The 19,365-nt window shown below is 40.2% G+C and overlaps 1 pseudogene; it reads left to right on the top strand.

Annotated features, from left to right (window-relative positions):
* LOC133242607 (neurabin-2-like) overlaps nt 1-19,365 on the top strand; it is a 141,761-nt pseudogene that overhangs the window by 120,366 nt on the left and 2,030 nt on the right.

Genomic DNA, 19,365 nt, shown 5'->3' on the forward strand with positions numbered 1-19,365 from the left:
TCAAAGACATTGTTTTTTTTGTTTGTTTTTGAGTAGGAACCAGGAGCCTGTCTGAAGGCTGTACCACCATTTGATTGTTTCTCCTCTGTTTCTGTATCCCCTCCCTTCCCCGATTAGCAATTATTTGAATCCACCTTTTGGAACTCAGGGAAGGTCAAGAAGGCTGAATGAAGCCTATATCTTACAGACAAGAAATGGAGAACACAGAGCAGATTTGTACTCCAGAGCCCCACAGAGTCTTGCTCAGTTTTAATTTAGGGAACTGGGCATGACTGTGATAACTTCCTGTCAAAATATGGCATAGGACTGCCTCAGCTTAGAGAATAGACACTGAATTGGAAGTATTCCTGAGTTCCAAGTCCTAGATCTGAGCCTTGTATAATTAAAATCTCAATCCCTTGGTCTGCCATTTTGGTGTAACAGACCCAATTAGAAGTAGCTGGAGGAGTGATAACTGGAATTTTAATAGACAAAATAAATCTCATTTCTTTTTAGAAGAATAGGCCTGAAACCCAGTCTGGACCTGGCACTTCGGGGAGACTTGTAGCCAGGTAGCCAGTTGCCTAGTTTTATAAAAAGTAAGGTTGAAGTTAGTAGCTTCTAACAGACATTGTTTTGAGAATGGTGGCATCCAGGCCTAACACGACTCAGAAAACTCAAGTGTTTAGCAATACAAGGTCTAGTCTGAAATTGCACCCATAGTATCACCTAATTATTTCTCAGGATGTCTGAACCATAGCTACTCTATTTTGACTGTAAAATTTTCTGTAAATTTTCTGTAAATTAACTGTAAAATTTTCCTTAATAGCCAAAGCAGATGTCACCATTAATGATGTCAGTGCTTTTCTAGGTATGAGAAGATGCAAGAATTGGGACTCATAAAATCTTTTCCTGAAAAGATCTAACTATCTGAAAGCCTGTTCTGCCAGTTTTTCCCAGAGTACAGAGTGCCTCATTCCTGATTTTCATCCTGAACTCCTTTCAGGAGAGTTGAAGGTCAGCAGTTGCAGTGGCCATGATTTAATCTTTGTAGACGTAGATGGCAAGTGTCAGTTTTCAGTTGGTAGAGCCCCTTTTTGCTCATAAACTTAACCATGATATTGAGGGAGGCATTTCATGACCATTTTATCCCATGGTGCTAAGAATGTCCATTCTCAGGTTTGGCAAAGATTTTGTTGACAGGCCACTCAATGTGCTGTTACTGGACTAGGCCATAAAACAGTAACCAAAATTCTCTGGATCACCTGTCTTACTAGCCTCTTGGTCCAGGAAAACATTCCCTCTTATTGCTTCTTCCCATATATAGAGTTACACTGTTACCATCATCCATCTCATATGGGAATACATATTATTTTATCAGAGGCCTCAGTCACACATTTGGCAATGTAAGAAACAGCAATTTTATAGGACAGGTGAAATACGAATAACACAGCCAGCAGTATTAGTAAAGTCACAAGTAAGACTTAAGAGCTTCCATTGGATGTAGCCCAGTATATCCCAGGTCATCTGACTTAGTCTACTCTGTACAAATCTTTATCTTCCAGGGAAATTATATATTGGCACTGTCTATAAGGCACATAGGCCAGTTTTCTAGTATTACTAGACTGATTAACCTTAGTATGATTTAATTGTTTCCAACATAGAGGAGACTTTAAACCTAAATTACCATAACCTGGTGTTATCTATATAAATCCATCCCATAATTGTGGGAGATGTTTTCCTCCTTTGCTGAAACTTTGCTTGTTGCTCTGATTGAGCTTGAGTGATAGAAGAAAGCACAAATTTATGGCCAGAGTCAGAGAAGGCATTATTAATTGGCCCGGTGAGGGAATCCCATCTAGTAATATCAATAGGGACCTGAATATGACTATAATTTTTTTTTAAGTAAATTTTCTCAGGGCCAACCAGTTAGAACCTTGTAGTAGAGAAATTTACCAAGGTAACCCAGAACTAGACATAGGTAATTGGTCATAAATTCAACAATTGGATTGATTTCTAAAATTAGCATACAATCAGGCCTATGATAGAAAAGCATGTGATTTATATGCAAAGGTCAAAGAAGTCAAGAAAACATTATAAATGGTCATACGAATCAGGCTCAGGATCTTGGGCAAGCTGTCTGCCTCTGATGTCGTCGTCTTCTCATTCTGGTGTAGTGTAGTTTCTCCTGATAAAAAGGTCCTTCCATCCAGGTTGAAAACGGAACCTTAAATTATGTCTTTTTCCAGTCCTAGTTGCAGGTCATGAGGCATCTGATCTTCATTCAAAGACAGATTACTGAGATAAGCTTCAGAAACAAACAGGGTGTTCTTTAAGAATTCAATTAAATTTTACACTAATATCGCATAATAGCAAAGAACTATCCAAGAAATGAGTCTTACTAGATGCAGACCTCCATTAACAAACTGGGATTTAACATTTATTGAAACATCTTTTTCTCCTTAAAATTATCCTCATTTTTATCAAATACAACCAAATCAAGACTAGCTTGTTTGCAAAATAGGCCTGCTATCACTAATTTTGGCTTGATGATTTATATAATCATAACTGATCATAAACTTTTTGATTCGCTGACACATTTATAGAGTCTCAGACTGAATTTTTAAAATAAAGCAGGGCTGGGAAACTCACACCAAAGGCTTATCACAGGTTTCACCTAACAAATCTAGGTGAATTCTCCCCTTTTTAAGGTCTCAAAAATTCCTGGAGATTTTTGTACCTGTTAGTGAGATAATCTTCCTAACTCATTTAATAAACTTACTGGAAACCTAAGAGTTTCCAATTTCTGGAGGAGTCAGATAGAGAGAAAATATATTTGTTTTGTTTATAACATATAATTTTACCAAATTACTGTCATAATTAGTTTGAGAGGAAGATTTTCCCTACTCCCAGAAAACACAAGATTCAAACCCATAAGTTTTCAGATAGAAACCATAAAAGTTATAGGGATATTAGCTGGTTCATTCAGTCCTTTTGTTAACTTTTGTGAAGTCATCAGGTTTTCCATTAGAATACCAGGACACATCAGAATGCTAAGAACTCCATATAATTTCTAGGATATCTATATTAGTACTTTTACCATACATTATAACATGAGAGGATTTATTATTTCATAATATTTTTCATGTAATTTAACCAACCAAATAAACACAATTAGTTTAATATCTCTCTTTGGGATGTTTCAGGAGCACTCTGAAGCACCCCAAAGTTAGCTAGAGGTCAAAGGAACTTCAAAAGAATTCTATTTAGGAGGTTTTGTCAAAAAAAATTAATTAAAAGGGTTTAGAACATTTGGTCAGATTTAGTCAATGTTGATGGGTATATCATTTAGCTTGTTGATATGTCACAATGGGTGTAAATACAGCTCAAGGTCTAGTGAAAGTCAACTCCGCCATCTTGAACCTAGTTGGCTCTAACCAATTTTCCTATGGCTGTGTCATTCCTAACAAAATCCGTTTATCTAACTAATTGTAATCCAATTTTAGAAAATCCTGATTACACATAACTCTTTTTAGTATTTTTTCATACCTTTTTTTTTTTTTTACTGAAAACACACTTCCTACTTTCCTTTAGCAACCAAGAACTATCTTTTATATCAGCATTTTATAGATTGGTGAGCATAGATATCAGTGATAATTTCTAAAACTTTTGCTTTCTTAGAATATTTTAGGATGGCACCAAATATTATTCATTTATAGTCCCAAATCTCTTTAGTTTCTCTGTAAAAGGAAATTAGTGTTTAGCAGTAAATGTTTCAAAATCTTATCTGGAAATGACCTAACTATTCAATAGACTTTCAGCACTTCATTTAGCACAACCCTTAGAAATTCAAGTTATCCCAATCTTGAGAGACTATTTTAGGAAGATATTCCTAAAGCATGCTGCTGCTGCTGCTGCTAAGTCACTTCAGTCGTATCTGACTCTGTGTGACCCCATAGACAGCAGCCCACCAGGCTCCCCATCCCTGGGATTCTCCAGGCAAGAACACTGGAGTGGGTTGCCATTTACTTCTCCAATGCATGAAAGTGAAGTCGTTCAGTCGTGTCTGACTCTTTGCGAACCCATGGACTGCAGCGTACCAGGCTCCTCCGTCCGTGGAATTTTCCAGGCAAGAGTACTGGAGTGAGTCCTAAAGCATAATTACTCTTAATAGAGTTTATCTAAAAGCTCATATCTCATTTACATTTTTTTTAGAAGTTTCTTCACTCAAGGTAATTTCCTTGTTGACAAACTTGTAACAGATATGATAATATTTAACTTATATATTAAACCGAGGTACAATGAAAATATTCTACTTAATGTTAATTACTCTAAGACATGTCTATATTAGATAAGTCAACAAACAAACACTAATATCAGGTATTTAATACTGAATATCTCCCAGTTCACATGAACCTGGAATTTATTGTTTAATTTAGAATTATTTGATTTGTAAGTGCTTACTTTTCTTTAAGCCAATTAAATAGAACTCATTTACAAATTAACCTCAAAAATATTACCCAGAGACAAAGACATACCAAGACATACTTAGACAGACACAAGGCAAGATCTAGCTTCATTTTCTAAGCTTAGTCATAAATTAGATATTACAATATAAAATTTACTAGTTTATAAAAAACAGTTGGAATAAATAAAAAATTTAAAGGCTTTTTCCCATTTTTCCTCAGTCTCGGTAGTTAGAGATGGTCTAGATAAGTGTTTCTGAGAACAGAGCCAGAGCCCTGGTCTCAAGGCACAGGGAAAGAAAATCAAGTTCTAACAAAATGGTGGCAGGTATAAACCAAATGGTTGCCAGACAAAGCAAAATGGCCGTCAAAAGTCACAACACAGAACACAGAGTTAAAACACACACATAGACCTGGCAGTTCTCATCAGACACTCCCTTAAATACAAGAATGCAGTCTCTCAGAAAACCTCCCATAGAGACACAGAACTTCAGATCCAAGAACTAACAGAGTAAATGAAAATATCTCAAGTCTTCAAAGATTTCAAAGGGAGGAAAGGAAGCCAGGTTGAAAGAAGAAGGGGGAGGAGGCGGGAGAGGAGGGCAAAAAGTGTGGCCTTACACACGTCTCCTGCCACCTGCAGATACCCAGACATTACAGGATTTTACCCTGGGCCTCAAGAGATGAGAGGACTGGAACTCGACCCTACCAGAAACCAGACCAGCACAGAACCAGAATTCAAGTTCTCTGCCAAGAGGTGATCAGTCTCCAATCGTCAGCTCAGGCTGAGGCCCTTCGACCAGATTCCTGCGTCCAGGACCGGGGGACTAGAAAAAAGGGAAAGGATAGGAAAGGTTAAGGAGAGGAGAGAGAGAGGGAAAAGAAGAGAGGTCAATAAAGTCTCTTGTTCCTTACTAGTTGGGGCACTCTGGCCAGTTGTCTGTGACAGGAGGAGACCAGGGACAAAAGGGTCCCAGTCACAGCTGCTGGGTCTGATCCATCAGTGGGGAAGCTGGTCCCTGAGTACCCGGAGCGGTCAGGATGTCAGTCGCAGCAGAGTCCCCGCCAAAGTCACCATTTGTTGCAGGAAGGGGGACCCCTTCTAGGGCCCAAAACTGGGGTCTTGTCTAACACTCTGAAATAACTTGTCCAAGGAGACACATGTGCTGACAATGCAAGAGATTTTATTGGGAAAGGGCACCTGGGTGGAGAGCAGTAGGGTAAGGGAACCCAGGAGAACAGTTCTGCCACATAGCTCGAAGTCTCAGGTTTTATGGTAACGGGGTTAGTTTCCGGGTTGTCTTTAGCTAATCATTCTGACTCAGAGTCCTTCTTGGTGGTGCATGCCTTGTTCAGCCAAGATGGGTGCCAGAGAGAAAGATTCTGGGAGGTGGTCGGACATGTGGTGTCTCCTTTTGACCTTTCCTGAACTCTTCCAGTTGGTGGTGGCTTATTAGTTCCGTGTTCCTCACCAGGACCTCCTGTCGTAAAACAACTCATGCAAATGGTTACTATGGTGCCTGGCAAGCATGGGCAGTTTCAGTCAGTGTGCTTCCCCTAACACTAGCACGTACCAGATCTGGAGGCAGCTCAGGATTTTGCTAACATGATCAAGTGGATTCCAGAGGAGGAAGACTGAACTATGAAATAAATATGCTAAGGAAATGTTAGAGAAATGGAATGCTTGGGTTTAAGTTTCCATTTCCATGAATGGACTCTGTTTCCTCCAAATTACTTCCTCTGCTTTTTTATTTTGGTCTCTGTCTTTCATATCATTCATATTTTTATTTTCTTAAGTGAATGATGATTCTGGGTTGTCTATTTATATTTAAGATTTGAGTACTAGAAAGCTGAAAACTCTGTGCATGTAGATGGGACTTGAAGACTAGTTTACACTGTAGAGTGTTCTAATTGCTCCATTTCTTTGGGTAAGTCTGCATGTTTCTTTGGGTAACTCTGCATCTTTTAGTCTTTTCTGTTGAGGTATTCAGATTCCTCACAAGTCTTCCAAAATTTCCCCTGTAGTAAGCTAAATGGAAGTAATCTCAGCGAGTAGGATGAGGTGGCTGTTATTATTGAGTATGTAAACTTTCATATAAATTAATTATACTGTTTTAAATATAACACTCTTCACTTCAACTGTGTCAGGGTTCCCTGGTCCAGAAATTGTATTAGTCTCTCCAGGGAATGAATCACTGATCTTTAGGCCAGGGAAAAGAAAGGTAGTTGACTGGCTGTGCTCTGTGGCATGGGGTCCAGGAATCTAACTGATTTCGGATAAAATTTAGACAACCAACCCTTCATTGTTATCACTATATTTATTCCCACTTTTAGAAGTACTCAGTGTTACCAAATTCCTGACCTTTTCGGGGGTTTCTCAGGGTGAATGGGATTTCAGTTTTCTCCATGCTTGTGGTTCAGCTTTCTCATATATGTGAAGTCAGCTTCACTGTTTCCTTCTTCCTCTAGGTTTTAGTAGATTTATGCCTTCATAATAGCCCATTAATGTAATTTTTGTGAGTTTTCTAGGGTATTTATTTTACTATCTTTAACTAAAATCCTCAGATACTATCTAACATTTTTCAATCATTCTATGAATGGCATCTGTTCCCTTCCAAAACATACTAGAATTGGGAATTTGTGGCATAAGTGCAGATAACTTAGGGTTAAGGCATAGAAGGGGTTATTTAGGGGAGACCAGGTGTGCACATTTCTCTATTGGACAACTCGGTTTCCACAGGCTGAACAGGATGTGCTACATTCACTGGGAACACTTTCAACTCATTAGTATTTTGGCTCATTGTTGACATGTGCACCTCTATATATTTAGTTGTATTCTATATACTCCATGAACTGACTAGTGCATACCCTGCTCAGCATGAGGCAGTTTCTAATATGCCCAGTCAGAAGGTTCATGGGCTTCCCTGGTGGCTCAGTGGTAAAGAATCTGTCCACAATGCATGAGATGCAGCAGACATGGGTTCAATCCCTGGGTTGGGAAGATCCCCTGGAGGAGGGCATGGTAACCCACTCCAGCATTCAGGGATGTGAGTCTGAGTGAACTCCAGGAGTCGGTGATGGACAGGGAGGCCTGGTGTGCTGTGATTCATGGGGTCGCGAAGAGTCGAACATGACTGAGCAACTGAACTGAACTGAACTGATCCATATGTACAAAAAGCAAAGATTCCCCTTTTATTCATTTTTTAAAAAGATTCCCCTTTTAAAACATAATCAGAATACTATCATCACACATACACATGACTCAAAATCAACAATAAGTAAAGTAATTTTAAAAAGTAAGCTATGAGCTTTTTCTATAGTTCAATATGGCAGAGTAGAAGGACATGCGCTCATCTCCTGCAAGAGCACCAAAATTGTAACTAACTGTTGAATAACCATTGACAGGAGGACACTGGAACCCACCAAAAAAAGATACCCCACGTCCAAAGACAAAGAGGAAGCCACAATGAGATGATAGGAGGGGCCCAAACACGATAAAATCAAATCCCATACCTGCTCGGTGGGCCACCCGTGGACTGGAGAACAGTAATACCAAAGAAGTTCTCGCACTGTTGTGAAGGTTCTGAGCCTCACCATCAGGCTTCTCAGCCTGGGCAACTAGCAAAGGAACTGGGAATCCCCAGGGAATCTGACTTTGTAGGCCAGTGGGGTTTGATTACAGGACTTCCATAGGATGGGGAAGAGACCACTCTTGGAGGGCACAAACAAAATCTTATATGCACCAAAACAGCCTGAGACCTCTGGGGCAATATTAAATGCACCAGCATTCATATTATAGGGGTCCCAGAAGGAGAATACAGAGAGAAAGGAAACTTCTAATCCAGTTTTGGGAATGTAAGGAAATACTATGTTGTTTAAAAAAAAAAAAAAGAAATTAACAAGTGATAAATTCTTGGGCTTCCCTGGTGGCTCAGTCCGTAAAGAATCCACCTGCAATATAGGAGACCTGGGTTCAATCCCTGGGTTGGGAAGACTCCCCCCCCCCCCACCCCGGAGGAGGGCATAGCAACCTGCCGGGAGCCGGCATATTGCATATTGAGTGCATATTGCACATTGCATATTGAGTGCAGCACTTTCCACAGCATCATCTTTCAGGATCTGGAATAGCTCAACTGGAATTCTATCACTGCCGGTAGCCAGAGTGAGGTACTCCACCCATGGCAAAGGTCATGAGGAAGGAGGCTCGACATACGCAAAGGCGGGATCGAGCCTCAGGAGTCCCCCTGGAAATCCTCGAGCGTCTACCCCCATAACCAGAGCCTGCCTACTTTACTACTTTGTGCTCTTACCTACACCTCTGACTTTACGGGGGGCTGTCCCCCACCACCTCTTTCGGAGAAGGAGTTAACCTAGAGCTCCAGTCAATAAAAACTCTTGGGTGTGACAAGAGTGTTTTAACCTACAAACTCCTCTGAAGGTTCTCTAGCCTGCCTGACAGGCTCGTCCGGCCACATGTGATTGCTCACAGCCTGCCAACCGTGAGAGGCACGAGATGCTTTAAACCCTCTAAAAACAGGTTCTTTAGAGAAGTTAGAAAACTATAAGTATAGTGGGCTAATTAGAAATTGTGTTGGTGAAGGGTTTTTCATTTGTTGAGCCAATGTTTGTTGCTACGTCTCCACATCCCCTGCCCTTACACACATTAATGAATATATAGAAGGAATAAGTATTAACCTTTGATATTAATCACGTTAGACCTTAGGCTAAGTAAATTCTTTCCTTAACTAAAACCCACTACACCCTCACCCTGTAGGAATGTAACTTTATTTGGGTGGCGTCTGTTTTGAGAATAATCAGCCCTGGAGAAATAAGTGTCCTGATTGACTGACCGCTGTCACAAGGAGAGGGTCGTAAATTGTCAGCAGGCCCCCCTGGCCAGAAGATGATGTAACACCCCTAAGACCTCTGTATACATTTGTATGAAGCACCTGACTTTGATAAAAGTCAGGACTGCTGACCCCGCGTGACTTTTGCATAACATCTCAGTGTATAAAAGTAGACCATGGAAAATAAAGAATTGGGATCAGTTTCTCGAAATACTGGTCTCCCCATGTCGCTCTCTCTCTCACTCTGGCTGAGTCTCCATCTGGAGCGCGGAACCCACCATGCTTACTAATTATGCCTGGGCTTCTAAGATCCGACCGGGGAGGCCTCAGTGTCTCCTCTCCTTCGGGAGAACGGAAGGACGCCTGCGGCCTACGTAAGTGGTGCAAACTTCTTGTCTTGAAGTTTTATTGGTCTCCCGCGTAAACCAAGCTACTCAGCCTCTTTTCTCCACTGAATTTTCCTCACTGAGCTATCCTCATTCTATCACTCTTTATATCCTTAATTAACATTCAATTAAGCATTGTTTCCTGATCTTCGCCTACGCCATCTCTCCTTCGAATACCCTGGATCAGCCGGGGCTGGTCCCTGGCAGCAACCCACTCCAGTATTCTTGCTTTAAGAATCCCCATGGACAGAGGAGCCTGGCGGGCTGCAGTCCCTGGGGTCACAAAAAATCAGACATGACTGAGGAACTAAGCACAGCACAAGCACAGTAGCACAGTATTACTAACTACAGATTTTGTTCAAATTTTACAAAATTTTATGCTAGTGTTCATTATTTGTTTTTATACCTTATTTAAGACTTCACAGTATATTTAATTGCATTGAGCAGCTTCAGCTACATGCAATATATTCTGGTTAATTCTCTTTTCATTTTCATTCTATTACAAGTATTTTTAAATTTTCCTTGTTACAGCTTCTTAGATACACCCATAATCTAAAAGTGGGCATTTAATTTCCAAATACATAAGATTTTGTTTAAAATATCCTTAACGTTAATTTCTCATTTTGATATTAACTTCTCATTTAAGTGCTTTCTTCTCTGTAATCACCCTCTGTGTTTTTTTCAGTCTAACTTTACTGAGGCTTTTGACAGCTAAGTCAAAGATCTTTCTTGGTAAATGTCACATTGTACTTGAAAATATGTGGGTAATTTTCAAATATATTTTGATATTGATTTCTAACATAATTCCACAGTGATAAGAGAATAGACTCTATAATTTCAACACCTTTAGACCATGAAACTTTTGTACCTTAGTTTATGTCCCTGGATATGTTCCAGTGTCTCCTAGTTTATAGTCTATGGGAACTTGAATAGAATTTGTATCCTACTGTTGTGTGAAAATTCTATGTCTTACTTATATTGAATTAGTTCACAGAGCTTTTGGGGTCTACTATATCCCTCTACTTTTCTGTATATTCATTCTATTATTTTTTGAGAGTTTGATATTGAAACTCCAACTAAAAATCTTAATTTATCAACTTAAAAAAATAATTGTAATATATAGTGGACCTATGTCGTCCCTGGTGGCTCAGATGGTAAAGAATCTGCCTGCAATGTGGAAGACCCAGGTTCAATCCCTAAGTTGGGAAGATTCCCTGGAAAGGGGAATGGCAATGCACGCCAGTATGCTTCCCTGTAGAATTCCATGGACAGTGGAGCCTGATGGACTACAGTCCATGTGGTTGCAAAGAGTCAGACACGACTGAGTGACTAACACACACCCCCCCACACACACACACAGTGGAACTATATGTAACTGTGTTCTGTATTTTCCAAGTCTCCTGTAAATGTGTTACCACACTTTCATAATTCAAAAAAATAGTTTCGTTTTTTTTTTTTTTTTAAAGGTAAGCTATGAGCTAGAAGTAAAGTTTACTCCATCCATGAATAGAATTTAGAAAAGTACAAATAGTATGATATGGTCCTTACCTTTTCAGGAACATTCAAGAATCATTTCAGTTCAGTTCAGTTCCTCAGTTGTGTCCGACTCTTTGCAACCTCATGAATCGCAGCACGCCAGGCTTCCCTGTCCATCACCAACTCCCGGAGTTCACTCAAACTCGTGTCCGTCGAGTCGGTGATGCCATCCAGCCATCTCATCCGCTGTCTTCCCCTTCTCCTCCTGCCCCCAATCCCTCCCAGCATCAGAGTCTTTTCCAATGAGTCAACTCTTCACATGAGGTGGCCAAAGTATTGGAGTTTCAGCTTCAGCATCAGTCCTTCCAATAAACACCCAGGACTGATCTCCTTTAGGATGGACTGGTTGGATCTCCTTGCAGTCCAGGGGACTCTCAAGAGTCTTCTCCAACACCACAGTTCAAAAGCATCAATTCTTCGGTGCTCAGCTTTCTTCACAGCCCCACTCTCACATCCATACATGACCACTGGAAAAACCATAGCCTTGACTAGATGGACCTTTGTTGACAAAGTAACGTCTCTGCTTTTTAATATGCTGTCTAGGTTGGTCATAACTTTCCTTACAAGGAGTAAGTGTCTTTTAATTTCATGGCTGCAATCACCATCCACAGTGATTTTGGTACTCAAAAAAATAAAGTCTGATACTGTTTCCACTGTTTCCCTATCTATTTGGCATGAAGTGATGGGACCGGATGCCATGATCTTAGTTTTATGAATGCTGAGCTTTAAGCCAACTTTTCCACTCTCCTCTTTCACTTTTATCAAGAGGCTCTTTAGTTCTTCTTCACTTTCTGCCATAAGGGGTGGTGTCATCTGCATATCTGAGGTTATTGATATTTCCCCTGGCAAACATGATTCCAGCTTGTGCTTCATCCAGCCCAGGGTTTCTCATGATGTACTCTGCATATAAGTTAAATAGGCAGGGTGACAATATACACCCTGTTACTATACCTGTTACTACTCAGGACAGGTTTAATTATTCTATTGTAACAAATAGTTAAACCCCAAATTAAAGTATCTTAGTATAACAAAAGTTTATTTCTTGCTCATCCTCTACAAAAGGAAATGCTCACCAGAGGATTTTGTTCACTGTAAAAATAGAAAGCCTGGAGATAAATCCACATACCTATGGACACCTTATCTTTGACAAAGGAGGCAATAATATACAATGGAGAAAAGACAATCTCTTTAACAAGTGGTGCTGGGAAAATTGGTCAACCACTTGTAAAAGAATAAAAGTAGAACACTTTCTAACACCATACACAAAAACAAACTCAAAATGGATTAAAGATCTAAATGTAAGAGCAGAAATTATAAAACTCCTAGAGGAAAACATAGGCAAAACACTCTCTGACATAAATCACAGCAGGATCCTCTATGACCCACCTCCCAGAGTAATGGAAATAAAAGCAAAAATAAACAAATGGGACCTAATTAAACTTAAAAGCTTTTGCACAACGAAGGAAACTATAAATAAGGTGAAAAGACAGCCTTCAGAATGGGAGAAAATAATAGCAAATGAAGCAACTGACAAAGAATTAATCTCAAAAGTATACAAGCAGCTCCTGCAGCTGAATTCCAGAAAAATAAATGACTCAATAAAAAATGGGCCAAAGAACTAAATAGACATTTCTCCAAAGAAGACATACAGATGGCTAATAAACACAGGAAAAGATGCTCAACATCACTCATTATCAGAGAAATGCAAATCAAAACCACAGTAAGGTACCATTTCACGCCAGTCAGAATGGCTGCTATTAAAAAGTCTACAAACAATAAATGCTGGAGAGGGTGTGAAGAAAAGGGAACCCTCTTACACTGTTGGTGGGAATGCAAACTAGTACAGCCCCTATGGAGAACAGTGTGGAGATTCTTTAAGAAACTGGAAATAGAACTGCCATATGACCCAGCAATCCCACTGCTTGGCATACACACCAAGGAAACCAGAATTGAAAGAGAAACGTGTACCCGATGTTCATCGCAGCACTGTTTATAATAGCCAGGACATGGAAGCAGCCTAGATGTCCATCAGCAGATGAATGGATAAGAAAGCTGTGGTACATATACATAATGGAGTATTACTCAGCCGTTAAAAAGAATACATTTGAATCAGTTCTAATGAGGTGGATGAAACTGGAGCCTATTATACAGAGTGAAGTAAGCCATAAAGAAAAACACCAATACAGTATACTAACGCATATATATGGAATTTAGAAAGATGGTAATGATAACCCTGTATGCAAGACAGCAAAAGAGACACAGATGTATAGAACAGTCTTTTGGACTCTGTGGGAGAGGGAGGGGGATGATTTGGGAGAATGGCATTAAAACATGTATAATATCATATAAGAAATGAATCGCCAGTCCAGGTTCAATGCAGGATACAGGAAGCTTGGGGCTGGTGCACTGGGATGACCCAGAGGGATGGTATGGAGAGGGAGGTGGGAGGGGGGTTCAGGATGGGGAACACGTGTACACCCATGGTGGATGCATGTTGATGTATGGCAAATCCAATACAATATTGTAAAGTAAAAAAATAATAATAATAATTAAAAAAAAAAAAGAAACTGGAATAATTTTTGCCTAGTCTAAACTAATCATGGTAACTTCATTTCCTTGGTCAGTGATTGGTTTAGGAAAGTGCTTTCTGGGTACAATTTCTCTGGGCTTACCAAGATTGAGGAGAAAAACCTTTTTCTATTTTGGGATATTGCCGTCTACATGCTATGTGAATGTTGGTAACAGTTATTACGGGGTCATGATGAAAGTCAGTTTTAGAAGACAAATCAATAGAGTGAGAATAACATAGCGGAAATACAGAAAGGATTTGGGTCTTTCATAATGTCATAAATCACTCAGTTGACCAGTGCTGAAACCATCCTATCTCTGAAGACTTTGGTATATGAGATACTAAATTTCCTCATCACATAGGGCATCTGAGTTGGTCTTCTCCTATTTTCAGCTGAAAGTATCTTAATTGATACAAAGTGCAGTAGAAATTAATCTATTTCATGCTATAATTTGTTGCTGGTGATGGTGGTGATAGTCACTGGTTGTGACTAAGATAATGAAAAGGCTGGGGAGACTCAAAAAAAAATTTGAACCTTTGAATATTTTGGGGAGAAGGAGGGAAGAATGTGTGGTATGGAGTTAGATGAACAATCAGGAGGGTAAGACTTTCTTTTATTTGAAATGTCTAGGATTATCAATTACATAAAAGAATTCCCTGGGAAGTTGCTGAAGACAGAGGCCTATGAAAGCTGATCTATAAAGTCATATAATACCATTAAATTAAAAATCCTCATTCCTTGAGGGGATATTCAAGATCCTAGTTGGAGTAAGCAAATTCAGTTGAGGGTTACTCTTTAGTTTCAGAAGATACCTTAAAAATTCCCAAAATTTGTCTTGGACATAAGAATAAATATTGTTGATATTATCCACACTATTACTGAGGGCATTCATTGTCATAGTTGTGATGATTCTCAGTTGAGTACTAATCTAGTACCAGGGAAAGATGCCTGCATGGACTTACTTATAAGAATGCTCTATAGTGACAAGTATAACAGGTAGAAAAATTGTTTGAATGGTTTGAAGTTTTAGGGGCAAACCTAACCTGCAGGGCCCAATACAAAAGGAAAGTGGGAGACTCATAGTTCAAATATTATTAAGAATTTCGGGTATTACCGAGGAAACCAGAATTGAAAGAGACACATGTAACCCCAGTGTTCATTGCAGCACTGTTTACAAGAGCTAGGACATGGAAGCAACCTAGATGTCCATCAGCAGACAAATGGATAAGGAAGTAGTGGTACATATACACGATGGAATATTATTCAGCTATAAAAAAGAACACATTTGAGTCTGTTCTAATGAGGTGGATGAAACTGGAGCCTATACAGAGTGAAATAAGAAAATGAAACACCAATACAATATATTAATGCATATATATGGAATTTAGAAAGACAGTAATGACAATCCTATATGCAAGGCAGCAAAAGAGACACAGATGTAAAGAACAGACTTTTGGACTATGTGGGAGAAGGCAAAGGTGATATGATTTGAGAGAATAGCATTGAAACACGTATATTACCATATGTAAAACAGATGACCAGAGCAAGTTTTATGCATGAAGCAGGGCACCCAAAGCCAGTGCTCTGGGACAATGCAGAGGGATGGGGTGGGAAGGGAGGGGGGAGGCAGGCTCAGGATGGGGGGACACATGTGTACCAGCGGCTGATTCATGTTGATGTATGGCAAAAATCACCACAATATTGCAAAGTAATTATCCTCCAATTAAAATAAATTAAATAATTAAAGAAAAAAGATTTTCAGATGTTAGTGAAAATGGAAAAGTAGGAGGCTTCAAGCACCTATCACTTCTTGGAAACACCAAAAAAAAAAACTAAGCAAAGTTGTCTGAATCAACTTCGTCAGAACTCTGGAAAGTAGTCAAAGGATTGCAGCAACCAAGTGAATGACGAATTGGGAAAAAGTCCATTTTAACATGGTAGAAGAACTTTTTAGTTTTAACTTAGCCTTGCTCCAAACTCCTCCCAGGTGCAGTGACTGTCTTGATGACAGCCTGTGTTCCTCTTGTGGGTATCTGGTTCTGGAAGGAACAGAGCAGGCATTGCCTTTATTTTTCTTAACTCAGAACAATCTCAGTTTGGAAAAGTAGCTAAATAGAGGTCATTCCTGGAAAATATTGAAAGGTAAGTGAACAAATTGTTGTTATCTGTGGCAAAAGAGTACAATTCCATCAGAAAATATGCATGCTAAAAGTCTGGGAGGAAAAGCTGGGGGAGGGAACAACTTTGGGAACTAAGGCCTTCAAAAGCATCCACTTAATAAGAGGAGGTGAAAAGCCATGCCCACGCCCTTCTGCTTCTGTTGTCATTACCATTTCTGAATACACAGAAGAACTGTAAAAAGGAAAAAAAAAAAAAAAAAAGGTCTTAGTACCTGGATAACCATGATGGTATGATCACCTCACCTAAAGCCAGACATCCTGGAGTGTGAAGTCAAGTGGGTCTTAGGAAGTATCACTACAAACAAAGCTATTGGAAGTGATGGAATTCCAGTTGAGCTATTTCAAATCCTAAAAGATGATGCTGTGAAAGTGCTGCCCTTAATATGCCAGCAAATTTGGAAAACTCAGCAGTGGCCACAGGACTGGAAAAGGTCAGTTTTCATTCTAATCCCAAAGAAAGGCAATGCCAAAGAATGTTCAAACTACTGCGCAATTGTGCTCACTTCACATGCTAGTAAGGTAATTTTGAAAATCCTTCAAGCTAGGCTTCAACAGTAGGAGAAGGCAATGGCACCCCACTCCAGTACTCTTGCCTGGAAAATCCAATGGAAGGAGGAGCCTGGTAGGCTGCAGTCCATGGAGTCATGAAGAGTTGGACATGACTGAGCGACTTCCCTTTCACTTTTCACTTTCATGCATTGGAGAAGGAAATGGCAGCCCACTCCAGGGTTCTTGCCTGAAGAATCTCAGGGACGGGGCAGCCTGGTGGGCTACCGTCTATGGGGTCACACAGAGTCGGACATGACTGAAGCAACTTAGCAGTAGCAGCAGCAGGCTTCAATGGTATGTGAACCGAGAACTTCCAGATACACAAGCTGGATTGAGAAAAGGCACAGGAACTAGAGATCAAATTGCCAGCATCCATTGGATCATAGAAAAAGCAAGCAAATTCCAGAAAAACATCTGCTTCATTGATAAGGCTAAGTCTTTGACTGTGTGAATCACAACAATCTGTAGAAGTTTTTTCAAGAGATGGGAATATCAGACCACCTTACCTGCCCCCCAAGAAATCTGTATGCAGGTCAAGAATCATCAGTTAGAACCGGACCTGGAACAACAGACTGGTTCAAACGTGGGAAAGGAGTACGTCAAGGCTGTATATTGTCACTCTGCTTATTCAACTTATATGCAGAGTACATCATGCAAATGCCAGGCTGGATGGATGAAGCTCAAGCTGGAATCAAGATTGCTGGGAGAAATATTGGTAACTTCAAATACGCAGATGACACCACCCTTATGGCAGAAAGCAAAGAGGAACTAAAGAGCCTCTTAATGAAAGTGAAAGAGGAGAATGAAAAAGCTGGCTTAAAACTCAACATTCAAAAACTAAGATCATAGCATCCCTTCATCCCTTCACTTCATGGCAAATAGAATGGGGGAGAAATAGAAACAATGACAGACTTTACCTGCTTGGGCTCCAAAATCACTGTGGACAGTGACTGCAGCCACAAAATTAAAAGACTCTTGCTCCTTGGAAGAAAACCTATAACAGACCTAGACAGCATATTAAAAAGCAGAGACATCACTGCCAACAGAGGTCTGACTAGTAAAAGCTATTGTTTTTTCCAGTAGCCATGTACAGATGTGAGGGTTGGATCATAAAGAAGGCTGAGTGAAGAAGAACCGACACTTTTGAACTGTGGTGTTGGAGAAGACTTGAGAGTCCCTTGGACTGCAAGGAGATCAAACCAGTCAATCCTAAGGGAAATCAACCCTGAATATTCATTAGAAGGACTGATGCTGAAGCTGAAGCTACAATACTTTGGCCTTCTGATGCAGACAGTCCACACACTGGAAAAGAGCCCGATGCTGGGAAAGATTGAGGGCAGGAGGAGAAGGGGGCAACAGAGGATCAGATGGTTGAATGGCATCACCAACTCAATGGACATGAGTTTGAGCAAACTCACGGAGATAGTGAAGGACAGGGAAGCCTAGCATGCTGCAGTCCATGGGGTCACAAAGAGTCGGACACAACTTAGCAACTGAACAACAACAACCCATGCCCAGGGCTGGTCATATCTCAGAAAACACCTGAGAAAGCCCTGAATGTTTACTTCCCACTGATCTTTAGGCTCATAGCAAGGGGGAAGTAAAGACTAAACCAGAGTTGTAAATGGACTGGCAAAGAATTAAAGGCTATAGTTTTTCCAGTGGTCATGTATGGATATGAGAGTTGGACTGTGAAGAAAGCTGAGTGCCGAAGAATTGATGCTTTTGAACTGTGGTGTTGGAGAAGACTCTTGAGAGTCCCTTGGACTGCAAGGAGATCAAACCAGTCCATTCTGAAGGAGATCAGCCCTGGGATTTCTTTGGAAGGAATGATGCTAACGCTGAAACTCCAATACTTTGGCCACCTCATGCGAAGAGTTGACTCATTGGAAAAGACTCTGATGCTGGGAGGGATTAGGGGCAGGAGGAGAAGGGGACGACAGAGGATGAGATGGCTGGATGGCATCACCAACTCGACGGACATGAGTTTGAGTGAACTCCTGGAGTTGGTGATGGACAGGGAGGCCTGGCATGCTGCAATTCATGGGGTCGCAAAGAGTCAGACACAACTGAGCGACTGAACTGAAGAATTAAAGGAGTGTCCTGACACAGAACTAATCTATAAAGACCAGGGTAGATTTTTCCTTTTCTCCTTTTACTATACTTCTTTCAACTCTGAGAGTTTAAGGACATCTCTGTTAAATCACTAGCTGACCACAGGCTAACAGAACAGAGACTTCAGAGGCCACATTCAACAAAGCATATACAGGAAGCAGGAAATAAATCCTGAGGAGGGAAATACTTTCATTTCTAGAGTCACCACATTATTATATTCAAAATGTCTAGTATTCAACAACAAAAATGACAAATTATGGAAAGAAACAATGAAGTAGGTCACATTTATGGAAGTGAAAGTCTTAGATGCTCAGTTGTGTCTGACCCTTTGCAATCCCATGGACTGTAGCCTGCCAGGCTCTTCTGTCCATGGAATTCTCCAGGCAAGAATACTGGAGTGGGTAGCCATTTCCTTCTCCAGGGGATCTTCCAGACCCAGAGATCGAACCTGGGCTTCCTGCATTGCAGGCAGTTTCTTTACCATCTGAGCCACCAGGGAAGCCTGCATTCATAGGGAGAAAAGTCACATTCATAGGGACAAAAAAAAAAAAAAGGAAATTAATAGCACTGAGAAAGCACATGCACTGGACTTACTAGACACAGATTTTTAAGTTAATTGTTTTATATGTGCTCAAAGAGCTAGAGGAAACCATAAACAAAGAACTAGAGAAACCCAGGAGAATGATGTATCACCAAATAGAGAATATCAAAATTATAAAAATAAGCCAAATAGAGAC

Source organism: Bos javanicus, chromosome X, assembly GCF_032452875.1.
Source record: "Bos javanicus breed banteng chromosome X, ARS-OSU_banteng_1.0, whole genome shotgun sequence".
NCBI lineage: Eukaryota > Metazoa > Chordata > Mammalia > Artiodactyla > Bovidae > Bos > Bos javanicus.